Raw genomic sequence first — 11,049 nt, forward strand, 5'->3', positions numbered from 1 at the left:
GGCAGAGAGGGGTCCCGGTGGCAGAGAGGGGTCCCCGTGGCAGAGAGGGGTCCCCGTGGCAGAGAGGGGTCCCGGCGGCAGAGAGGGGGTCCCCGTGGCAGAGAGGGGTCCCGGTGGCAGAGAGGGGTCCCGGCGGCAGAGAGGGGTCCCGGCGGCGGAGGGGGGGCCCGGCGGCGGAGAGGGCAGCCAGAGTTGAGCCTGCGAGTGGCTCAGCCTTGCTGCCGTCACAAGCCGCCTCCCAGCACCTGCAGATGCTTAGTTCTTGCCCACTCGGCCGTCAGTACCTGGAGCTCCAACTCACACGGCTTCTCTGGAGCCGGGCTGAAAGCAGTCCTGGCTGGAACGCGCCTTTCTCACGGCGGGGAGGGGCAGGCAGGAGCTGGTGGCACTCAAGAGGCGTCTTGAAATGTTGGGGAGAGGAGGACAGAGCAGGGCGTGTGTCCCTCCTGCTCGCACCGGGTGGTCAAGGCTGATGGGGTGGGGATGATGCCCCTCAGGACAGTCCTGCAGGACTCAAGGCAACAGCTGGGGGCACAGTTAACAGGGAGAGGGAGCCCACGACCCCGTGTAGTCCGGGGCCGAGGGGTGACGGAGACGGTGCTGACGGCCCTGCAGACAGGGAGGTGGCCCTGCTGGCGGCGGGAGGGGGGATGGTAACAGGACCCCAGAGGACGAGACGGAGAAGCGGGGGGCGGGGGGAGGACACACGGGCAGCCACCGGCACTGGTGGCGGTGGTGATGCTGTCGGGGTGTGGGGCTCTAGACTTGCTGTTGCTAACTCAGCGTCACCCCCACACCTCCACGGCCTCTTCTGCATCCCAGAGAAGTCCGGAGGATTTTCCAGAATTCCTGTAGCCCTATGGGTCCAGACGGGAGTCTGCCATTGAAAGAGGTTTGGAAAGTGGAAGAGAAAGAGGCAAACGCCAAGGCTTCTGGGCTCCCCAGGGGGAGTTTCCAGAATATCCGGGTGCCCAGGAGCAGGCACAGTGTTAGACGCGTCAACCGCAGCCTTCCGTGAGTCTCGCCTCCCTGAAGTCACCCCGCGTGGGCTGTACTGACGGCAAACGTCGTGGCGCCTCCGCACGGGAGCTGCGTGTGCGGGGTCAGACGATCAGCGAGGTGAGCGGCCCCCGGCGGGCGTCCTGGTGGCGGCGGTGACGCGGGTGGTGGGGGCGTGGCATGGGGCGAGGGTGAGGGTGGTGAGGGTGGTGGCGGAAGAGGTCAGAGGCAGGGGTCCGACTGAGGCGGAGAAAGTGGTGGTGGCGACGGAGATGGTGATGAGGTGGAGGGCGGGGCGGTGGCGGGTGCCACGTCGGCTGGGCTGGAGATGGGGGGAGGGGGCGCCCCAGGAGGCCCTGGGCGGGAGGCCCACCGCTGGGAGGAGGGCCCCGGCTCCCCACCGCGCCCTCCTGGCTTTGTCAGGGCGCGTGGGACACGCTTCCCGTCAGGGAGGTACGAGTGTGGCGTTTGGTGGCAGCAGGCAGGGGCACTTCCCTTCTGCCAAGGGTTCAGACCAGCGTCTCTGAGCCAACAGCAGAGACTGGTGTGGCCGCAGGGGCCCCTGGGGTCCACCGTGGGATCTGCGTGGAGGGACAGGGATGAACATGTCCAGCGGCAGCTCAGGCCTCCGCACTTTCGACTGTCACTGGTGTGAAGTCGCTTTCTCGCTCCGAGGCTCTGCCCTCATTTGCAGCGGGGTGAAACTCCTCCTTCGCGGGCCTTCCTCTCTCTGGGATGCCTCGCCTCCCTGCTCCAGGTCCATGCTTGCTGGTCCCAGGCCACCCTAAAGCCAAGCCCCTGAGCTACGACCTGCCAAGAGAACAAGGACCGTGGGCAGCCAGGTGATCTCAGAGTCTGACCCAGGCACAGGGAGGCCCAGAGAGGGCAGGGCACACCCAAGGTCACACAGCAGTCCCAGGAACCCTCCCGGGGCGAGCTGATGGGGACCGATTAGGCAGCCAATTGGTATTCTGGGCAGCCAGAGGCCCCTCTCTGTCTCTGTAATTAATGGAGTGGCTTTTTAAAAGGATTCTAATCACCCCCGATCCTATCTGCTTATCACTAGCGTTCCTAATTAGATGATCCTGGCAGTCACCCGGCTAATTCCCTCCAGCCCCATGCAGCCCTGCCCAGGGGACAGCCCGCCCCACCCCCACAGTCCACCCCAGCCCAGCCAGATGGGCAGTTCGGGCCTTCCCTTCCCTCAGGGCCCCTGGTTCTCTAACTGCATTACCTTCAGGATGGATGGGTGACAGCGATGGATGGATGGGCCGCCGGAAGGACAGTGACAGGTGAGTGACGGACAGCTATAAGGGTGGGTAGGTAGGTGGACGGGCAATGAGAGAAGAGGACCTCACCGTCATGACAAATAGCTCTGCCACTCGAAAGCTGTGTGTTCTTGGGGAAGTGGGGGAACCTCTCTGTGCCTCCGTTTCCTCACCTCATCCAGAAAGTGGGGCTAATGATAGTCTCTTCCTCACAGGGTTGCTGTGAGGACAGCTTGGAACAGCTTGCTGGCAAGGATGGGTGTACAGAAGGACAGAGCGACATCAGTGCAGTGGACAGGCCCAAGGGAAGGTAAGTAGGGAAGAAGATGGACATGCGAGTGGACGGGAGGTGGGAGCTGGGCAGGGGGTGAGTTGCTAGCCACATGGAACAAACATAAATGCTTGATGCCAGATGGGGGCCAAGCAGTGGGGGCAGCCTCTCCTTTCCGGCGGTGACAGGACAGTCTCAGCTCCAGTTCTAGCACAGCCCTGGCTCAGACCACCTTTTCTTCCCAGGACCACCTCGATGGTAGCTTTTTGCCCCCAGGGTCCTCATTCTTGACTCCACCCCAGCGGGACCCCTCCTGGGGGCAGCTGGTGGGATCGCCAGAGATCTAGCCTCGTGGGGCTTTGCTGCCTGAGCAAAAGCATCATTCGTGGGATCCTTCGAGGTCCAAGGTAAACCAGCCTGTTACGTCAGCCGTGAGCGGTGCTGGGGCCTCAGCCCAGTCCTGCCTGGGGCAGCGGGGTCCCCGTTCTGATTCAGTTCCAACAGCTCAGTCTCACCCTCCGGGCACCCTCCAGAGCCTCTCCACACACCATGGAGTGTAGGACTCACAGCTCCTGGACTGCCCAGGCATTTCTGGAAAAACATGGACGAAGCCTGAAATGTCTTCTAGTCAGACCTAGGTGCGTGGGCACACATTCACACCGGAAGACGGCCATTCGTCCATCCTCTCCTCATCCCTCTACCCTCCATCCATCTGCCCTTCTGCCCAGGCACGTACCCACCCACATGCCCACTCATCTATCTGTCATTCTGGCTTCTCACCCAGGCAGCTGCTCACCCACCTACCCATTCACCCACCCACACACCCACCCATTCACCCACCCATCTACCCACTCACCCATCACCCACCCTCTTGTATCCACCCGTTCATCCAATTACCCATCCCACGTGTTCCTTGATTTCTCGAGCTGTGTGCCAGGCCTCGACCAGGCGCTAGAGGTGCCCTCCAAGCGAACACTAGACAGAGCCTTTCCTCCTGGACCAGGCATCTAGAGGGAGACACAAGAAAGCGATTGCGATGTTTAACGTAATGACAGGTCGTGAAAGGTGCCACAAGGAAAAGCAAGCCAGAAAGGGGCCTTCGAGAAAACAGGGCTTCCCTGCAGCCTGGGCAGTCAGAGTGCCCACAGCTCCGTGCGTGCGCCCATGCTGTGCCCCTGCGTGTGTGTGCCTGGACACACATGGACACGCACATGCACGCGTGCCCTCACTAGGCCGAGGGCCTGCGGTCCTTGATCCTGGGCTGCCCATGACCTATGCTCACGCCTGACCCCCTGGGGCCCAGGACCCCACTGGCTCTCACTGAGTCAGCTAGAGAAGGGTCCAGGTGACTCTTAAGCAATGGATGCGAATCAGATCTGCACATCCTTCCTGGGCTAGTCTGGGCGGGGACTAGAAATGGGGCTGAATTTAGCTGTGTCGTTCCCACACACTCCTTCTACCGCCACACACAGGGAACTCCCCACCCCAAGCTGCAGGAGTGGAGCGGACACACTCAAGAATGCAGCTGCAGCGAGCATCGCCGGAGAGGCGACACCAGAGTGCGGCATCTGGGAGGACTGGACAGAGTCAGGGAGGCAGTCCTGGGGTGGGGGGCACGGCCTTCAGGCCTGGACGTGGACACAGGGTCCAGAGGAGGTCACTCACCCAGCCAGTTAAGTAGCATCCAAGGCAGGAAGAGGCCCATGTGTGACTGCGAACGTGTGTCCCGTTTTCAGGCCACCTTGTCCTCGGTGCATTAATCTCTCAGCCAGTGGTTCTCACCAGGGACAATCCCTCCTCCCCAGGGGACATTTGGCAATGACTTGAGACATTTTTAATTGTCATGACAGGTGAGAGATCCCGTATGGCGAGCCCAGCGATGATGTTAAACAGGACAATCCTCAACCGCATGGAACAATCTGGTCCCTGATGTCACCAGTGCTGGGATGAGAACACAGTTTGAAACCCTGAAATCATTCTCTGATGAGCACAATTATGTTTTGTGTGCCATAGGCATCTGTTTCTTCCGTCTCAACACCTGAAACTTACAAGTGATGTCTTTGTTGTTTCTCAAAACAGGAGCCTCAAAACTTGGGGGTAGTCCCAGTGGGAAAAAAGGCAGTCACAAAACCTCAGTGTCTGGGACAGAGGAGGGGGTGGGGAGTGGGCTGAAGATGACCCGGGGTGCAAGGTGCTGCTAGGCCAGACGCCTTGCATGTCTGAGCTTAGATCGTAACCTGAGCTGGAGAGCCCTTGGGAGGATTTGAAGCAGGAGAATGTGATTCAACATATATTCTAGAAAAGTCTCTCCACAATAATGAGATTCAGTTTCATACCCAACAAACTGGTAAAAATATAAAAATCTGACATTACCCAGTGTTGAGGAGGGTGGAGAATACCTGGAATTCCCCTCCCCTGCTTTTAGGATATTTACTAGAACAACCATTTTGGAAAATTCTTTGGCTATGTAGACATGAGGCGGTCTAGTCCCCTGACTCAGTAATTCCACTTCCAGGCTTAAGTTCCCAGATATAGGAACAAAAACACCATCACTGCCCGGTTCAGAGTAGAAAACAGGAGAATGGGTACATGCATTATGTGGTGTTTCCACAACAGAACAGTATAAGGCGGTGGAAGTGAACGAATCACAACCTCACACGTTAACGTGAATGAGTGTCATGTGATACCAGCAAAGGCCAAGAACAGCATGACGCCATTTGTACAACATGTGAAACTACATGCAGAATCCCGTGACCTTGGCTTAAGAATTCCAGCGCCGGCAGCATAAGCACAATATGCCCAGGAGTGAGGGTCTCTGGCTGCCCCGGCATGGGTGGGCAGGAAGGCAGGAGTTGCGAGTGCTCACTGTATCCCCGATGTTCACTTTCTTCCGCTGGGGTGAGGAGGCCGTGAGGGGGCCTGTAAGCTGCCTCCATCCTGGTCCTGCTGTCTTCGTGCCCTAGGGGTGGCATCTGGGACTTGGAGTATGAACTAGACCTTGGCAAAGGCTGTTCCAGGGTTGCGGGTGGGTGTGCAAGACCCAGGCCAGGTGTTGGCCATCTCGCATTCAGGGCCTGTGTGCTGAATTTGGAGGAGCAAATGCTGAGAATCCTACAGCCGCAAGAGAAGGAGATCTGCAGAAGCCCAGGGGCCGGAAGCAGATCAGTGACTCCCCGTCGGGCCTCTGATGAGAGCCCAGCCCTGGTCATCACGGTCACAGCGCTGCCTTGTGGCACCTATGCCAGGCCCCAGCCACAGGGTGCCTGGACTCCCGACCCACTGAGGCCAGAAGACAGTGAAGTTGTGTGAGTCTGTAGGGACTTATTTTACGCCACCAAAAACTACATTGGGGCTGGGAAGTCATGATAGTTGGTATATTCGTAGCTATGGTTTTGAATAGCTGAAATATGTCATAATTTCAATGCAAAGGTTAAGGTTCCTATGGCAGAAGATAGGGGTCATGGGGTACCAGGAGGGATAGGGCTGGGCAGGGGAGTGAGGCCAGAGTGAGGGGGTGGCATGACCTGTGTATGTGCACAAGTCCCTGTCACCCTTAAATTCTGAGGAAAGGCACAGGCCCATCCCCAAAGCCTGGTAAACCTGCATCACAAACCCCCCCCCCACACACACACACACATCAGTATAGACAAGCCTGATGGGGAGGAGCAGGGAGAAGGAACAGGGCAGGATTTTCCCAGGGTCCCCTAGGGAGCCCTAGAGTGTGGGCTGGGGGGTGGGGGTATGCTGTGGGAGGGACAGATGGGGCAGTGGAAGGAAGCAGCTGGGCAGGGTCCACCATGTCCCCTCTCCAGGGAGGAAACCCCCAAATCCAGCCTGCATACCACTGGGAGAAATCTTATTCTGCGCCTCCCTGGGAGTGAGAGCCCCCCCCCCATAGATCCTCAGTTTCTCCAGCTATTCAGGAGGGGTGTCTGTGGGTACACTTCTAAATAGCCAGGGGCATCCCCTTGGCCCTCCCTCGGGTCCCAGAAGCCTTAAATCCTACAGGAGAAGGAGGAACAGAAGGGCCAGGCAGTTTGCCCAGGACCCCAAAAATCTGGACTTATAGGAGTAGTGAAGGCAGAGGGCCTGGTCAGGAGCCCAGAGAAGTGCATCGGAAGGGACTGGGTGGACTGAGGACTCGGCTGGTTACCATCCTCATTATTATCCTTATAACTACACCGCAGGGTGCCGTCTTATCTTCCTGGTGAGGACGAAGATTCAGAGAAGTTAAGCCACTTGCTCAAAGGTGCACAGCAAGAGAGAAGCAGGCCTTGTCCCTGACTGACACTGGGTAGGGAGACCCTTAGGGGCTTGGGAGCAAGAATTCAGAGGAGGCTTCCCTTGGGCTGTTTGATTGGGAGGTTTCAAGGGTGAAGCATTCTCCAGGCAGACCTGAATGAGAAAACATTCCAGGGAGAGAGATCAGGTGGGTAGAAGGCAAAAAAAAAAAAAAAAAAAAAGCACCAGGGTTTTTGTAATGACTGCTTTTTAAGTCACAAAAGCAGCAGATGGTCATATACTGTAAAGTAATAAAAGATTTTTAAGGTGACAAGTCCCCTCCTCGCCGAAGCCCTGATGTCACCCTCCCCAGGACTCATAGCTGTTACACAGTCGGTATGGAGCTTCCCAGGTGTTTTTTCACATCTGGACACAAATCATTTTAAAATAGGGGCGCGCTTAGATACTGTTCTGAAGTTTGCCTGTTTCCGAAAACCTGCGTTTTGCTTTTGGTCAGCTAGCGTGGACGCACAGACCCGAGGGGCTTGGCCTCATGCCTCGCCCGCGGCGGCGCCGCTCACAGCTCATGTGCCTGCCTGTTTCGCCTTCGCCAAATGAGAGGCCGAAGGGGCCCTTTTCGTTCGATTTGCAAGTATTGGATCATCTCAGAGGCTGAACACCTGTGGGAATGTTTAACAGATGTTCATTTACATTTCTACTAGGGAGGACCTGTAATATAGCCTTTGATTTCTCTCTCTCTCTCTCTTTTTTTTTTTTGGCGGGACTATAATTTTATTATCTCTTGCATGTTTGTAATTTGAGTTTCACAAATGATCTCCCATTCTGTAATGACTAGAGTTATTACACCTCATTGTGGAATGTTTGCAAAATGGGGAGAAGGCAGGGCGGCCCTTGTGAACCCTTTTCCCCCCTCAATGTTGTGGTTGCTGTCGGCACCAGGCACCATATTCTATGCTTTCACCCGACACTTGGCCCTAAAGACAGCACCTTCAGGAAGCGTATACAACCCCGCCCCCACCTTTGATATTGTGGCAGATACACATGACACAAAACTGGCCGTAGAGCCCATTTTGTGCAGGATGAGTTGATGGCATTAGGAATATTTGCACGGGGCCCTCCCTGGTGGCGCAGCGGGTTGAAGCACAGCACTAAGAAACTAAAGCCGCTTCCGCATGAGTTCAGTCCCCACCCCAGAGGTGACCACATGGCGCGGCAGACCTCTCCTGACCCGCCCGCTGCTCCCCTCAGCAGTGTGCTTCATCGATCTGCCTGTTCTGCTCCCCACTCTGTCTCTGGTGAGTCCTCTCATCACTCCTGCACCTCTGGCCTGTACCTCAGTTCTGAATACTTACATAAATAAATAAATCTTTAAAAAAAAAATATTTACACGGGCCACCAGCACCATCTATCCACAAAACGTTTGCACCTCCCCAAACTGAAACTGTACCAAGGAAATATCACTCCCCACCCTCGCCAGGTCTTGTATCTATGCACCAACCTGTCTAGGCTCTTCAGAGAAGCAGAAGCCTACAGTATCTGGCCTTCTGCCTCTGTGGCTGGCTTATGTCTCTTGGCATTTAAGTCCTCAAGACCCAACCACGTTGTAGCCTGTGTCAGACCCCCTTTCCTCTTCTATTTCGTTCCCTAGGGAAGCCAGCACTCCTACCGTCTCCACAGGCATGCCTAACTCTCCACGCAGCCTGACAATGGATGCACCTCTTCACCTCACTATTGTGTAACCCCCAGTTCTAAACAATTATTTCAGCTCCCAGGTAGACATCCAGTTCCCCCACATGGCAGGCATTAACCAAGACTCTTCTGAGACTGACCCGTGGTCAGCGTCCCCACTTGTGATTGTCTACACGCCTTTAGCTATGCTATTCTATTCTAAGGAAAACGGTCAAGATTATTTTTTTAATACCAGACATTGTTGAAGAAACAACTTCTGTTTCCCATCGCCACTCCTCGTACCCCTTTGACCCCCTCCCCCCTTTTCTCTCCCTCTTAGTCTCAGAAGTCTCGTTTTGTTTGTGTCTCCTTCTGTTTGGGTCTTGCTATGTCCACTACATAAATGTCCACTATTGGTCTATTGATCTGACAAACTACACTGTACACAGCTCCCTCATGCTCTTTCCATTCACTATAAATCACTGTCTTTCATGGTCCCTTGGGGCTGAATGGAATTCCACCCCGTGGAACTCCACTTGCAAGACCACCTGTGTCTGATGGCACCTCTGGGCTCTCAGGTGGCTTCCGTGGGGTACCTATTGTAAATGGTGCTGCAACAGCAATGTAGAACACATGACTTTTTGAGTGGATGGTTTCATCTTCTTTGGCTAGTTGTCCAAGAGTGAGATTACTGGGTCACATGGACTTTCCATTTTTAGTTGCTTAAGGAAATCCAGAAAGATTTCCTCTTTCTCCACATCCTCTCCAGCACTTCTTGTTGGGAATCTTTTTTTTTTTTTTAAAGATTTATTTATTTGTGCATACAGAGCTGAGGTACAGGCCAGAGGCTCAGGGGCGGCGAGAGGCTTCATCAGAGACAGAGCGGGGAGCAGAACAGGCAGATCGACGAAGTACACTGCTGAGGGGAGCAGCGGGCGGGTCAGGAGAGGTCTGCCGTGCCATGTGGTCACCTCCGGGGCAGGCGGGAATCGAACTCATGAGGAAGTGGCTTTAGCTTCTCAGTGCTGTGCTTTAACCCGCTGCGCCACCAGGGAGGGCCCTGGGAATCTTTTTAATATGTGCCATTCTCATCAGTATGAGATGATAGTTCATTGTGTGTTTTTTTTTAAGATTTATTTATTTATGCACACAAGAACTGGGGTACAGGCCAGATGTGGGGGGCAAGGTGAGAGGATTCATCAGAGACAGAGGGGAACAGAACAGACAGATGGACTGAAGTACACTGCTGAGGGGAGCAGTGGACAGGTCAGGAGAGGTCTACCACGCCCTGTGGGTCCCTCCCTGGCCAGGCATGGAACTCGTGTGCAGTGGCTGCGGGCAGAGTCATAGTGCTGCGCTTTAACCCGCTGTGCCACCAGGGAGGGCCCTCGCTGTGGCTTTAGCATGTCTCCTTATGAAAAGTAGACAGGAGCATTTCCCCATACATCTACAGACCTTGCGGATTTCCTTCCCCGTTTAAGACTGAGTAATTCATGGTCTTATAGACCACATTTTGTTTACCTGTCTCTCATCTGGGTAGCTTCCTCTTAGGTTGTCATGAATCATGACAGCCTACACAATGCTGCTGTGAACGACGCTGCTGTGAATAAGGGCAAGCAGAGACCTCCGTGAGTCCCCGTTTTCAGTTTTCTGGGGTGTATCCTCTCAGCATGCCCTTAAGTTGAGCACTTAGAGTGTATCCAAACTCTTGGTTTTGATGAGTCGGCTGATGTCCTGAACATCTCTGTGCCACATTCTTGCCAGAGGTATTTGGATGATTACTGAGAAATCAAATCTTGGGGTTGGAATTAAGAGCTCAGGGTTCATTTCAAAAGGACTACCCCCAAATTATCCCAACAACCCTTCCCCCCCAAAGAAGTGTGCTCTCCCCTCCCCGCCCCAAGCTTCTACTCCTTGCACATTCAGCCACTCTCCCATTTCCTTCTTTGTTTCCTAGAAAGGTTGAACCGAGCCTGGGGGTCTGCGCTGTTCATCTGCCAGTCTTCTGTGCGGGAGCCAGTCTGATGGTACAGCGTGGTAGTTGCCATGATTGATTTCAAAACGAACTCAGTAAATCTTGAGTGTGTAATAGGAGCTGGGGGGTGATGTCAGGATTCAAACCCACTGTCCCCGGGCCCCAGGCAGCCAGGTTGTGAGGGGCCAAGGAGCACTGGAGGGGGAGCTTCCTGGGAGGCTTCACCTGGTGAAGAGGGGCAGAAACGACCCCCACACACTCTGTCTCCTGGGAGCCACACCTCTGCCTTGCTAAAGGTTCAAGGCTGTATTTAAAAGCACTTGCAATTCATTCGTACGTCACGCAGTCCAAACCAAACTGGTCTGCAGCTGAATAAGGTCACAGGTTGCTGGTTTTAGGTCTCAGCTTAGGCTTTTCACCGACTGCATATTCACCGGCTGAATAAACCTGCACCTTGCGTTGATTCAGGACACCTGCTTCATCATCCACTGGCTAGTGTAGACGTACATCTGTGTCCCCTACCTACGTCTGAGCCTCTGGTCTCCTTATCCTATAGCAGAATCACAAGGTTTGAACTGTTGTGATCACAGCATCTTTAATACTGGGAAGTGTTTCACACCACCGCT

This window comes from Condylura cristata, unplaced genomic scaffold (genome assembly GCF_000260355.1).
Source record: "Condylura cristata isolate star-nosed mole 26May11 unplaced genomic scaffold, ConCri1.0 scaffold00033, whole genome shotgun sequence".
Lineage (NCBI taxonomy): Eukaryota > Metazoa > Chordata > Mammalia > Eulipotyphla > Talpidae > Condylura > Condylura cristata.